Below are 14,606 nucleotides of genomic sequence, written 5' to 3'. Positions count from 1 at the left end.
CAAATTTAAAGCAGATTATCTATTAAAGATTCACCTAAGTTATGTGAACTAAGTTAGGTGAATTAACGTTATTTTTCTGAACCTCTGTGTACTGGCTCACTTTGGTATAGCAGCATAAAAGCTTGCGTATATGGAATTTTCGTTTTCTTTTCTTTTCATAAAACAGCTCTAGCTAGAAAACGGCGACATAAACCAGAGATCTATTAAGTGGCTGTTTCTCATTCAATCTCGAGGAGTACTGAGGCGAAGCAGTGTTACAGTAAAACATCATCTTTTTCTTTCATAGGTATAAACCAAAATTTCTTAATTTTGCAAAGGGCACCCTAGGGGGCTATGAGACTAGAGTGGACCTGTTGAACCAAGTTACAAAGCAAATTTGGCAAGTTACAAAGCAATTTCTCAAGGTCATGATCTCTTCAGCTCCAAAAATTCAGAGGTCCTAAAAAAAAAAAAAAAAAAAACCGCTGGCGCTGCGGCTCAATAGGCTAATCCTCCGCCTGCGGTGCTGGCACCCCGGGTTCTAGTCCCGGTCGGGGCACTGGATTCTGTCCCGGTTGCTCCTCTTCCAGTCCAGCTCTCTGCTGTGGCCCGGGAGGGCAGTGGAGGATGGCCCAAGTGCTTGGGCCCTGCACGCGCATGGGAGACCAGGAGAAGCACCTGGCTCCTGGCTTCGGATCAGCAGTGCACTGGCCACAGCGGTCATTAGTGGGTGAACCAACGACAAAAGGAAGACCTTTCTCTCTCTCTCTCTCACTGTCCACTCTGCCTGTAAAAAAAAAAAAAAAGTAATGTCCACTCACAGATGAACCAGATTCTCAAGGCACTGTTCTCTCTAGCTCCAAGAAGGGAGAAAATCCTTTAAACTCAATGTGCAGTCGCGGCTGAAGCACATTAGCACTTGAGCTATTTACCCTGGAACACAAGAGATACCACCTTGGTATCATCATGCATGAGATTGCTCTGCATCAGTGACATCTCTCTAGATCTTAAGTTGAATTTAAGTCTTGGTTCTTCCAACCAACAAGTGCTTCAAGCCAATGATGCCTAGTCAACAGTCAGCTACTTGGGGATGTTTCTGATACAAACAGATGTTCAGGCAGCTGCAAGACAGATCCCAAGGGTGACCGTGGGCCAGGGGCTGTTCTGCCATGGGCTAGAAGCCCATTCACAATTGTAGTCCCTTCATACTTGCCAATTGTTGCTGAAAAATATTCCAAACTAGTTGGAGGAGTTGCTATAGAACCCCCAAAACTGTGTCCATTCCCCCGACAGGCAGAAAGCCAATCACTGACATTGGAGTAGTGGAATAAAAGTAGATGTTTACTGCAAAGCACAGAACAAGGAGTTGGGCAGCTATTGCTTAATTTCCAGGGCTCCTGGAAGAGTTAGGGGGAAGGATTCTTATAGACTGAAATTGGGATTCAGAAGTGTTGTGACCAGCTCATGTCCAAGTTCCTTGTTGGTCAGTGGTGCTCATGACCTTCCTTTGACTGGTCAGCAATGCCATGCTTTTCAGGGAATTACAACGGCCAGGTGGGCTCTAGTTGGTCTCAGGGGTGGGGTTACATGTAAGTGGTAGTTACCTCATGCCCCAAACCTGGAAATTCCCCAAATTTCTCTAAATAAACCTCTCCTGATAATGCTGGCCATCAAGGTTTTTATCTATTGGAGAAGCAAGTTTCTTGAGTCTGGTGATTAGAACCTTGTAGGGTCAGCTGTACAACACTCTCAAGTCAGTGAATTACTTTGATAAGGGACAGGCAAGGACACGCTGGCCTAAGGGAGATGACAGCAGGCTGGGTCTTACTTTTACATGATAGGGGTTTGAGCTGAACAGGGCTCTGGACGGCCTTGCTCCCAGGTGCTGAGGGAGCACCCTGGAGAGACACCCCACCCCTGTGCTCAAGAGCATCGCTGGAGGCTCATTGTCCCATTTGTCCCTGCCAGGCAGGGATGGGCCACTTCAGGAAGGAAGATGATTTCTGACTTGCTTCACTGACCGCACCCTAGACAACAAATCAGATGGCTTTGGTCTTACTTGGAAAAGAGAATCAGGCATAATGACTCAGACCGGCTCTGCTCGGCACTAGCTCGGAGAGACAGTGTATGCAAAGATACATTGAAAGTTCATGGAAAGGTGGGTGCCGCGGCTCAATAGGCTAATCCTCTGCCTGTGGCACTGGCACCCCGGGTTCTAGTCCCGGTCAGGGCGCTGGATTCTGTCCCAGTTGCTCTTCTTCCAGGCCAGCTCTCTGCTGTGGCCTGGGAGGGCAGCAGAGGATGGCCCAAGTGCTTGGGTCCCTGCACCTGCATGGGAGACCAGGAGGAAGTACCCAGCTCCTGGTTTTGGATCGGTGCAGTGCCAGCCGTAGCGGCCATTAGGGGAGTGAACCAATGGAAGGAAGACCTCTCTCACTGTCTATAACTCTCTCTCTGTCTCTCTCTCTCTCACTGTCTAACTCTGCCTGGCCAAAAAAAAAAAAAAAAAAAAAAAAGAAAAGAAAAAAAAAGAAAGTTCGTGGAAAAAAGTTCATTCAAAGATGCTTATTTGGGTGCAAAATTTTTGAAATCCATGTATAGTTTTTCATGATATGCATTTCTCATGAATCTTTTGAAGACCACCACCACACCCCCGCATGTGAAAGCCCTCAGCATAGAGCCTGGCATTGAAAAAGTATTTAATGAATGGTGGCTGCTGGTCTTATCATTTTTCATATGGAAATCCTTGGGAGGTAACCAAAGTGGTAAATTGGAACGTTTACAAAAATAAACATCTAGAGACCTAGATTCTGGGTCTAATTATTACCGTTCAACTTGGGATGCTGTGTAATTCATTCTTTTCATCTCATTGGACCTCTCTGATTTTCTCATCTGGGAATAGTAGTGGTTGCCCTATTTTTGTAATATGTCTGATTAGTCTTTAAAGCACACATACTTCTTGACCTTGCAATTTGATTCCTATGAATTTTTTAGTGTTATATGCAAAGACGCTAGGTGCTAATAGGGAAAAAAAATAAAAATAACAGAAACGTCTAATAGCTAATAGTAAAAGAAATCTTGCCGTTATAAGAGAGACTGCAACACAGTCACAGGACAATGATGCAGGTCTGTGTTTTGATTGACATGGGAGTGGCTTTTAAAAATGATAGGAGATTGGGGCTGGCGCTGTGGCCTAGCAGGTAAAGCCTCCACCTGCAGTGCTGGCATCCCATATGGATGCTGGTTCAAGTCCCGGCTGCTCCACTTCTGATCCAGCTCTCTGCTGTGGCCTGGGAAAGCACTAGAATATGGCCCAAGTCCTTGGGCCTCTGCACCCACTCTGGCCATTGCAGCCAACTAGGGTGTGAACCAGCTGATGGAAGACCTGTCTCTCCCTCCTTGCTTCTCCTTCTCTCTCTGTTAACTCTGACTTTCAAATAAATAAATAAATCTTTTAAAAAAAAGATAGGAAGCTACAAAAGTATAGATCTAGGTATAGTGATTCTATTTTGTAAAAAGCATTTCTGTTGTCTTCTATAGGACATCAAAATGTTGGCAATGATTAGCTCTGTCTGGGAGTATTATGAGAATCTCTGTTTTCTTTCCTCTACTTTCTGAATCCTTCTCAACAGTATCTAGTATTTTTCTGCTCAGATAAAATAGGAAAATGTATTTCTATCTGGAGAGAAAACCTAACCCCTGCACTCCATTCCACAGAAATAAAAGGGGAGGGAGGTGGGGCCCACCATACAGGAACCTCCTCAGTCCCACTTTTAAAGACCTGCTTTTGGCTCTGGCATTGTGTGCAGCAGGCTGAGTGCCTGCAACACCAGCATCCTATTTGAGCACCAGGTCTCCCACATGGGTGGTAGGGGTCCAAACACTTGGGCCATCTTCTGTTCCTTTTCTGAGGCCATTAGCAGGGAGCTGGATGGAAAGCAGAGCAGCCGGAACACCAAGCAGCGCCCATATGGGATGCCGGCATTTCCGGTGGCGGCCCAAGCCACTGCTATGCCAGGATGCTATAGCCCCAGTAAACATATGTTTCAAAAGAGGGAGGGGGAAGAGGGGGAGAGTGAGAGACCTGCTCTTTGAATCCAGAGTTGGAACCTAGAGCACACACGTTTGCTCTTGAACCTTAGAGTCAGCCATAGAAGTAGGGTAGGGCTGGGAACTTGTCAGAGATCCAAGCTGGGTAGAGGAGTCTGAGGGGCCTGTGGAAAGTACCAGGCTGATGTGTAGGTCTTTTTGGGCACTAGCTCACCAGGGCTGTGTTTATGAAGCTTACTTCCTGCTGGGCCTCAGGGCTGCTAGCCAGGGACACCTAATGGGCCTAACAGAGCCCCCTCCTTTCACCCTCCCCCCAAAGCTGGAATGTTCTGAATTCCTCCTTGGGCCAACCCTCACCCCCCCCCCCAAGGCTTTTCCTGGGCTCACAGAGGTCACCACACAAAAGCCCAGCTGGAGTTTTTGACAGGAAAAACACAAAACTCACCAATTTTTTTTAAGTACCTCAATCCTTCCCAGCCTCCAGGGGTTTAATTTTCATCTGGAGTAAGGCTCAGATTTGCAGATGGATTTGCCAAGCTGTGGTTAACCATCAGAAATCCTCTATCACCTCAGCCTGTGGCCTTTAGTCGGCACTGCCTTCCTTCTCCAGGGCATCTCCTCCTTCAAGGCTCTGCTAAGGAACTGCTCTGTAAGTCCATTCATATCTGGGTTCTCCCTTTGCAGCTCACCTAGGTGCGTGATTTTTTCCTTCCTAGTTGCTGCCAATTCAGCCCACGGTTGGAATCAGCCTGGGCCACGTTGGGTTTCTGCATCGGGAGTGACGGGTGGGAAACTGGAAGGGCCCTAGGATTGGTCATATCTGTCTTCAGATCGATCACAAAGGTTCCAGTCTTTGAAACCGCAGGGCCAGAAGCACCTGTCCTGCTCAGTCGCATCATTTCTGGCTGGAGCTTTTTAGAGGGCAAAAGGCCTGGGAGAAAAAATTGGAGGAAGGGAGCTCCAGTGTCCGCCTCTGCCCAGCTGTGGAGGTGCTAAGGAGGACTGCAGGCGCCAGTGCTCTCCCTGGGGAATGAAGGCTCGGGGAGGCAGCAGAAGCTGGGTTCCCCAGTGAAGCCATCAAGTCTCCCCCTGAGGCTCTTCAGCCGCTCTCCCCCACTGCTCTGCAAGCCTGTCATTAGAAACTGTTGGTTTCCACTCAGGTATTGTTCTCTTCAAGCGTCAGAGCCCAAACATTGACAGTGCTTCTAGCAGGGGAGTTTGCAAGTGCTTTTTATTTTCTAAATTATGCCTCTATGTGTTTCCCAGTGTTCTAAAATGAGAATGCTTTACCTTGGTGATCAGGACAAAAACAAACTTAAAAACAAATAACAATTAGAGATTTTCTCAGTCCAATTGAAATTCCCTGAGCCATCATCAATCAACTGCTGCAGAAGGAAAGATAAACTGCTTCAAGGACAGACTTTCTAGAAAGTAGAGCCTGAAGGAAATGACTTATCCAGCTCCCAGAGCCCTGGGAACTGGGGGTGAGGTGCTGAGAGGGCTGCAAGTGTCTGAGGGTCTTGGGGATGAAGGGCTGGAGACATGAGGCTGACTGACAGGAGAGGGTTGTAGTGGTAGCCTCCCTCACCCCCCAGAAAGCCACATCAGGTCCTTTCTTGAGTGTGAAACCCCCGAGCATTCTGTCCCATGCATTCTTATGAGGATCCTCCCCCCACAAAGGAGATATACCATGTATAAGACTCTTGGAGCAGGAGATAGAAAGAAAAGCAGGGCAAGTGATCAGGTAAGGAGGGGTTAATTCAAGAGCTACTGTCAGTCTTGACCCTCCTAATCCTCTCCTGCAGTTTCAATCCCTCCCCTAAGGAAGATTAGGTAAGGATTCTAAGTGAAAACTTGTCACCCAGCCCTTGGGCCATGGAATATGTTGGCCCCATGCCCAGAAGACAAATTCAGTTGGCAAAGCTTAGAGCTCTCTGTGCCTCCAGAGCAGCCAGCACTTGCCTTCTAGGATGATTCCCACAAAGAGGTTTCCTTCGCTATTTGTCAAAACGGCTGCATGTTCCCATGATTTTATTTGAGACCCAAAACCTTGGAGATGAGCAAACTAGGGCTGAGAGAAGTTTGGGAACTTCCTCAACAGTTTCCAGAGAGAACTGAGACAACAAGCTAGGTCTTTTGATTGTAAGGCCAAGTTTTATCTAAACTGTCTTCCTTTACCTCTGCTTCTCATCAAACACAAAGCAGAATCTATGGGGTTTACTACCGAACTACTTGTTATTTGGCCTACCTTGTCCTCCTGCCTGTGGCTGAAAGCTCATTTCCATGGGGTGACTTCTTCTAATGGAATAAGATCCAATAATTTGGCCTTCCTCCCGCCCAGATAAGCCAATCTGGACTCTCTAGAGATGCTAAGCCTTGGTAATGCATTTTATTGACTCTGCCTTCCTCTTGCTCCCAAATTCTTTCCTAGTTACTCCTAATGAGCTAAGACTGGCTCTGGGGAGACACTCTCTTCTGGGACACTGTTGATTCCAGTGAATCACTCAAGCTTAGTTCTGCTAAAGCAAGAGCTGCTCCACCAGGAGGCAGTCGGTCTTCCCCCCAAAAGCCTCAAGGTAACTCACCATGCCTCACTGTAGAGGAGCCCGGATGTAGACAGAAGGTACAAAGGGAAAGCATTTAATCTGTCCTGGCTGGGAAGGAGATGAGGCTCCAAGGACGATGTCAATGAGAAGACGAATTCTGAAGGATGATTAGCAAATTACTCAAGCAGGTGGCATACAGTAGAATAGCATGCATAAAGGTTTATAGATGGAGAACAAGGGAAATTCAGAGGAACAGAAGTGCTTAGTATGGCTGGATCATGTATTTTTTAAAAAGCCCAAACATTAACAGTGCTTCTAGCTGGGGAGTTTGCAGGTGATTTTTATTTTCTAAACTATGCCTCTCTGTGTTTTCCAATGTTCTAAAATGAGAATGCTTTACCTTGGTGATCTTTCCAGTATTTATTTATTTATTTGAAAGGCAGAGCTACAGAGAGGCAGAGGCAGAGGGAGAGAGATTCTTCCTCTCTGCTCCCACTGGTTCACTCCCCAGATGGTTGCAACAGCCAGAGCTGGGCCGATCTGAAGCCAGGAGCCAGGAGCTTCTTCCTGGTCCCCATGTGGCTGCAGGAGCCCAAGAAAGCAGCCCTTTGCTGCTTTCCCAGGCCATTAGCAGAGAGCTGGATCAGAAGTGGAGCAGCCGAGCCTCAAACCAATGCCCATATGGGATGCCGGCACTGCAGGTGGCGGCCTTACCCACTATGCCACAGCTCCAGCCTCCATGTATTTGTTTAAGAGCATAAAAGATAAGATTGGGGGTGAATGGTGACAAACGAGGCTATGAAACACAAGGGATCAGATAAAACCAGGAGGGCTTTCCTGGTTTCCTGGGTTAGGGAGTTTGAACTTCAATCCTGTAAGAAATTAAACATGCCAAATGTGAATTGACAGTCATAGTATGATTTCAACTTTAGAAAGATCCTTGATGACTGGATGAATAGTTAATTGATTGCAGGGGCAGGACAGAAGTGAAATTAGAAAGACCAATTTGGATCGCCTATGAGATACAAATGGACAAGAGATGATGGTTTGGTTGCATGGTTTGAACTAACATTTTGAAGGGGGGAGATAGGAAGAAGTGGATGGTTTCATGATATATTTTAAAGGTAGTCTGACATGTAATAAATTATGATTAGATGTAAGAAATCAAAGATGGCTGGATTTGGTTACTGGATACATAATGATTCTGTTGAGTTAAGGGCACTGTACAAAGAGTTTGAGGGTGGGAGAGAGAAAAGGGCAGAAGCTATAAAGATGTTGAATTTAAGGTACCATTAAAGCATTCAGATGGAGCCACTGAGAATGCAGTTGACTATACAAACCTTTAGTTCAGGAGAAAGGTATGTGGCAGAGGTATGGAATTAGGAGTCACTGGCTTACAGATGGAGTAGATGAAATCACCCATGGAGAACATGAAGACAAAGAAGAGCAGTGTAGGTGAGACCATGGGGATAGTGGGTTTAGAGTGGGCAGAAGAAGAGGAACTTACTAAGGAGACCTTGAAGAATCATTTTGAGGGGGCGAGGAAAACTGGGAGTGATGCTACAGAAAACAAGTGAGAGACTAGTTTTCGGAAGGAGAGGGACAAGGTTAGATGACAGCACTAAGACCATCGGGTTTTGGAACAAGGAAATAGTTGATAACCTTGGTGAGAACATTTTCAGGGGAGGACTAATGAACCAGGCCACCCTATAGAATGAGCAGTGAGAAGGAGGGTGCAAGGGTAGAGACATCAAAATTAAATGGATTCAGGTCTGTGGTGACAAAGAAAATCTTGAAGAGTATAATAATTGCTTAGGGAGGAGGTAGCGTAGGAGATCAAGAAGAGTGGTAAATAATTGTAGCAGCCACCAGGAGGATGCTCACCAGGGAGAAGTAGAAAGATTGTCAAGAAGCACTGAAAGCCTCAGGACAGGCACAAATGGGCCCAGGTTAGCAATTAGAAAGCCAGTGCTGGGAAAAGACTTGCTCAGTGTCACAGCTGTTAAGCGACTGAGTTGACATTCGAACTAGGTCTCCCTCCCCACCCTTTCATCAAATATTTATTGGCTCCTGTTCTGCCATCTCTAATGCTGATGGATAGAATCGACTATCGACCATGTGCCCAGTGCTCTGCGGGCACAACAGAAATTCAATATATGTTTTCTCACCTTCAGACTGTTTAGAATTTGGTTAAAGAGACAGGATGGTCAACATATGATACATACAAGTATCTATAGGAAACTCTGCTTTCTTTTTTTTAAAATTTTTTATTTATTTTTTTGACAGGCAGAGTGGATAGCGAGAGAGAGAGACAGAGAGAAAGGTCTTCCTTTGCTGTTGGTTCACCCTCCAATGGCAGCCATGGCCGGTGCGCTGCGGCCGGCGCACCGCGCTGATCCGATGGCAGGAGCCAGGTACTTATCCTGGTCTCCCATGGGGTGCAGGGCCCAAGGACTTTGGCCATCCTCCACTGCACTCCCTGGCCACAGCATAGAGCTGGCCTGGAAGAGGGGCAACCGGGACAGAATCCGGTGCCCCGACCGGGACTAGAACCTGGGGTGCCAGCACGGCAGGCAGAGGATTAGCCTAGTGAGCCGCGGCACCGGCCTGGAAACTCTGCTTTCTGTCTTTAGTTCTATGATGATGATGATGATGATAAGTAAACACAGATATTACAAGACCATAGAAGAAGAGCACTTGATCCAGGCTACAGACACAGACATCTGAGCTGAATCCTAAAGGATAAAACACTAAACAGAGGAAGAAGGCTGCAGGGCACTCAACATAAAACAGCCTGTGCTCAGATTTGGGAGCAAAAGCTCACAGGACATGACTGAGGATGTGAAAGCCATTTAATTCAGCAAAAGGGTAGCGTATGAGGAGGAAAATGGCAAGAGATGGAGCTTGAGAGAGCATGGAGCATAGACGTGTCCATTTAATCTTAAGCCACAGGGAAGCCATTGGAATGTTTTGTGTAGAGTAGTGACTTGATTGGATGAATACTGGATGATCACCTGGGCAAAAGCGTGCAGAATGAATTGGAGGAAGCAAGATTGGAAATAAGACCAGTTAAGGAGCTGTTGCTACAGTCCAGGTGAGGGAGAATGACAAAGCCCTGAACTAGGGAACTAAAAGCAAAGATGGAGAGAGGGGACCATGTATTTGAAATACATGCTTGAGGCAGAGCTGCTAGGACATGGTGATTCAGGAAGCAGGGGCCTCGTATAAGGAAGGTGTCAAGGACCACTCCTAGGATTTTAATCTGTTGCAAGGAAATGGATACAGGTATCTTTCAGTGACCATGGCAATCCCATGGAAGAACTCTTTGGGGAGAGTTGCAATGGAGGCGGTGACGTGTTCTCCTTGGGACATATTGAATTCTGGGTGCCTATGAGATTTCCATGTGGATATCTTGATGAGGTGATTGCTCTGCCAATCTTGAGGCTCTGGAGCATCTATGCTGGAAAGTCAGATTTGGGAGTTCCACTGGATGGACGGTAGATTAAACCAAGGTGGTGGATAAGTTTTCTCAGGGACAGACTGTTGCTTGAGAAAGGGATGGATTTCAGAGGGACATTTGCATTTAGGAGATGAGTAGGAAAAACGAAGTATTGAAGAAGGCTAAAGTGAATCAGGCAGATTGTGGAGGGGTGGGATATTAGTGGGCTGGAAGGTCTTGTAGAGGATGGGGAAAAGGGTGTACCCTTGACTCTTGGTGTCCTGAAACTTACCAAGAGTGATGGCTCCATGTATACTGCAAGATCCTGCCCAGCTCTGAGATCTGAAAGGATTGCTTGGATTCCTGCCTCTTATAAAGCTCTCTATCCTTTCCTCCATTTGCCTTAGTGCCCCGAACAGACAGCCCAGAGAATTTTAGGGCTTACTTGTAGGTCCTAGAATCACAATTGCTCCAGAGTCTTCCCCACATCATCTGAGAATCCGATGATGGGTATGTCAATTAGGGTTGATGGGGGCATCAATAGGAGATCAGATAGGAAATGTCTGGTGTGTCACACATGTAGTAGACCTGAGGCTAGCCTGTTGAGGGGGATTTGGTGAGGCTGAAAGAACCTGAACTCCCAGAATATGGAGATAAGGCTTTGCTGCCACCCAAATCTGCCCTTGAGTAGAATTTTCCCCACAAGCAGGATGATCCAGGGCCAGGCTGCTACTCTCTAGGCCCACGGAGAATGGGCCTCCCTGAAAAAGGCCATCAAGAAGCCTCTCAGGAGCTGTAGTCCAAGGCTACATTCTAACACCTGTTCCTCCTGATTCTGTCTCCTGGAGTTTGGCCTCAATCTGCAACTGAGGGGCCCAGGGGCGGTGTTGCTTGGTAATGTGTTTGTTAAACACCAAGCCTTGGAAACTAGCCGTGGAGTTAACACAGGCACCACAAACGCCACTGCCATAACCAGCCTTCTCGGAAATCAAGCCCTTGCCCAGCCCCTGGCTTTGTCTGTCTGCCAGCCTGAGACATGTGCCTACGCATGAGGCCATGACATTTTGGCTCTACCCTCAAAGATTTTTTTTTCTTTCCCTTTCTCATGTGTTATTTCTCAAGATAACAAAGGTCAAAAGGCATCCAGCATTTTCTGGTTTCTCATAAGCTTCTGGTCAATATTTAATCTGGTTTATGGATTTTTTTTAAGGTTTTCTAGATGCCTTCTTGAGTCTGCTTGTGGCCAACCGCAGACACTTGTAAGGAGCAGAGAAGTCGCCTGGCAGAGACACTCTGAAATGAGGGAATAGCGGCTGGTTTCCAAGGAGCAGGAGCTACAGCCAGAAGACGAGGGAGCAGGTCCTGAAAAACACTTCTCCTGAGAGGTCTGCCATGGCCTCTCTTGGCCTCCAACTTGTGGGCTACATCCTAGGCCTCCTGGGACTGTTGGGCACCATGATTGCCATGCTTCTCCCCAACTGGCGAACGAGCTCTTACGTCGGCGCCAGCATCGTGACAGCAGTTGGTTTCTCCAAAGGCCTCTGGATGGAGTGTGCCACACAGAGCACAGGCATCACCCAGTGTGACATCTACAACACCCTCCTAGGCCTACCCGCTGATATCCAGGCTGCTCAGGCCATGATGGTGACATCCAGTGCCTTCTCCTCACTGGCCTGCATTATCTCTGTGGTGGGCATGAGATGCACGATCTTCTGCAAGGAATCCCGAGCCAAAGACAGAGTGGCGATAGCAGGTGGAGTCTTCTTCATCCTTGGAGGTCTCCTGGGCTTCATCCCGGTTGCCTGGAATCTACATGGGATCCTTCGGGACTTCTACTCACCACTGGTGCCTGACAGCATGAAATTTGAGATCGGAGAGGCTCTTTACTTGGGCATTATTTCCTCTCTGTTCTCCCTGGTAGCTGGCATCATCCTCTGCTTCTCTTGCCCATCCCAGGGAAATCGCTCCAACTATGATGCCTACCAGGCCCAGCCCCTTGCCACTAGGAGCTCTCCAAGGCCTGGCCAACCTCCCAAAGTGAAGAATGAGTTCAACTCCTACAGCCTAACAGGGTATGTGTGAAGAATCAGGGGCCAGAGCTGGGGGGGGTGGCTGGGTCTGTGAAAACCACTGGACAAGTCTCTCCCCCTCCGGCCCCCGCAGGGCTACAGGTGAGGGACACTGCCACTGGATCATGTCGGAAGGTGCTGCTGAGGATAGACTGACTTTGGCCATTGGGTCGAGTGAAGGCAGAAGTGGGAAATGGTGTGACAGTAAAAGGGTTCAATTGTCAAGGATGCTCGTCAAGCCAGCCTTTCTGTTACCCTCACCTCGTTCCACTGCCCTGAGTTCCCAACCCTCAACTGCAAGCTCCAACCCCTACCTTTGGCCAGGTCTCAGAGGCTCTCCTCGTCTTTTGGTTTGCCTGGGAATCCATCCAAACCCTACCGCACTTCCCACTGACTGAACCCTCTCTGGGACCAAAGACCTTTCCTATGTGGCTGAGAATGGCTCTGAGCTCAATCCTGGGGGAGGAAGAGAAAAAGGAATGGTGGCTTTTATGCACATGGCTCTAAACTTCTTTTCCAGCCTCCCTCCAAAGAAACTGATTGGTCAGTAATGGGCCCTGAGCCTCCATTCTACCCCTCCAGTTCTGACTTCAAAGTGTCCAGACTGGTTGGTGCCTGAGCTGAAATAAAGCCATCCCACGGCACCCAGGGAATAGGAATCAATTGGGTGCAGAATGAGAAGAAGGGAAGGCAGCCTGGGGCTAAAATAAGACGAGAACCACTTCCCAGGGAATTTTCCCCAAATCCCCTCATACCCGCGGTTCGGGATTTGCGTCTGCAGCCAGAGGGAAGCATGAGGAAAGAAGAGCCGGTGGAAAGCTCAAAGCCGCGGCAGGCTGTGAGTCCCCTGAGGAGCTGCCTCACAAGCTGCGATCCCGACTTTCACTGAAGCCTCTGCCTCCCGCTGCGGTACCTGACCTGGCTTCCTGTCTAACCCACAAGGCTGAAGGCCTTGGACCATGATTTCCTTAGGGACTGTGAACCAGATTTTCTACAAATGGTCCTTGGCTGGGGTTAGGACGGTGTGGGAGTTGTGGGGGACTGAGGAAGAGGTATTCTACGCTAGCCAAGAAAGAATAAGAACTTCGGTATGTAATAAACTGGGCAGGCATGTGTGGTGACTCTAGTGAGGGTTTCTACTATGCCAGAAAGAGGTGGTCCCCCAGAGTCGCCAGGTCTAACGGAAAACCAGCTGCAAAGGCTGCAATCATGCCCCTCCTCCCAGGGTCTACCCACAGAGCACTACAGAGCTTCTGAAAGCCACAGCACCAGGCAAGTCCCTTGTCACCCTTCATACCCTCCCTCTCGTCCATGAGAAGATAGTCCAGGGTAGCTAGAGGGCACTTGAGGTGCCACCATAAACCATCCATGTCCAAGGTGCTGTGTCCATGACTCCAGTGATAAGTGAGCTGCTGCCTGGGCCTGCAGTGGGGGTGGGAGAGTGGAGAACAGTTCCCAGGCAGACAGTTCCACCTCCAAAGTCAGAAAATGCCCCATTTCCGCCGGAGTGGAAGTGGGGTAGTCATAAACCAAAGATGCTTTCCCTTAACCAGCCTGAGTCTAAGCGACTTCTGAAAAACCCCAGGACACCTCTGCACATCCCAGTGCCAGCTGCAGAGGTGCACTCACGGTCTCTAACAGGCCTCCGTGTTTCCACCTTCTTGCCTGATTCGAGCTGTTCTGCCAACCTGGAAGACCCTCGTCCCTTAGCCAAGACCTCCTCAAGCTTGGAGAACTTGCTCAGCACCACACCCTTCACTGAGCCTTCTCTGACCACTCCATCCCTCACCTACGCCTCCTTCCTTTAACCCTCAGCATATAAATTGCTTCTTGATGCTCATCATTAAACATTTTTGATTGATAGTTATCTTTGTGTGTGTGTGTGTGTGTGTGTGTGTCTCGACATCACCATTGTAAGCTTTTCGAGGGACCATATCTTAGACGTCTCTGTATCCGCCCAACTGTTTGTAACAGTGCTGAACACACAGTAGGTGATCAATAAATATGTTGATTGAGTCATTGTTTCATTGTTAAAAGGGACCCAGACAGGGATGATGTGACTAGAGGAAATTGGGCTAAGGGGTGGGAAAGGGAGACGCTGGCTTTTCTTCCCAAAGGGTGGATAGAAAATTCTGGACTTTATTGAAAACAACTGTGAATCACAGCAAGCTCCCTCCCCAAGGAACTGTAAACCTTTTCATCTTGCCTGGGACTCCTCCCTTTCAACACGACTATTTTATGTTATTTAGTAAATGGTTGTCCAATTGACCTGACCGTCTCCACTTGGAAGATAGGAGACAGTAAGAGCCACAGCAGCGAAGAGATTTTCCCAGGGCCACACAGCTGATGTTAGTGCCCCTGCCTCCTGGGTCTCCAAATGGGCTCCCGCTGACCCAACAATATCCACAGCTAACAGGAATAGCCTGCCAGAGGTCCCCAAACAGCCCAAGGCAACAGTGGGGACATGCAGGTTCTTTTGGTCTCCCATGAGGGCAATTGGGGAAAGCAGGGCCAATGCAGTGA

General features: G+C 48.1%; 1 long non-coding RNA gene across 4 annotated transcripts in view; it reads left to right on the top strand.

Annotated features, from left to right (window-relative positions):
* The window catches only part of LOC103351894 (claudin-2), a 42,155-nt gene extending 28,056 nt beyond the window's left edge, over nt 1-14,099 (top strand). For 2 of the 4 annotated variants that reach the window (XR_007912063.3, XR_016227804.1), the window contains one exon: nt 11,225-14,099. This is a non-coding gene — a long non-coding RNA (claudin-2). Of the gene's footprint in view, nt 1-4,530; nt 4,679-6,465; nt 6,606-11,224 lie in introns of those variants that run through there. The other 2 variants (XR_007912062.3, XR_016227803.1) reach the window with 2 other exon arrangements.
* Nucleotides 14,100-14,606: the final 507 nt, after the last annotated feature.

This window comes from Oryctolagus cuniculus, chromosome X, assembly GCF_051225735.1.
Source record: "Oryctolagus cuniculus isolate XC-2025 breed Fujian yellow rabbit chromosome X, ASM5122573v1, whole genome shotgun sequence".
Lineage (NCBI taxonomy): Eukaryota > Metazoa > Chordata > Mammalia > Lagomorpha > Leporidae > Oryctolagus > Oryctolagus cuniculus.
Note: the sequence above shows the minus strand (reverse complement) of the source record. Positions and strands in the feature narration are given on the sequence as shown.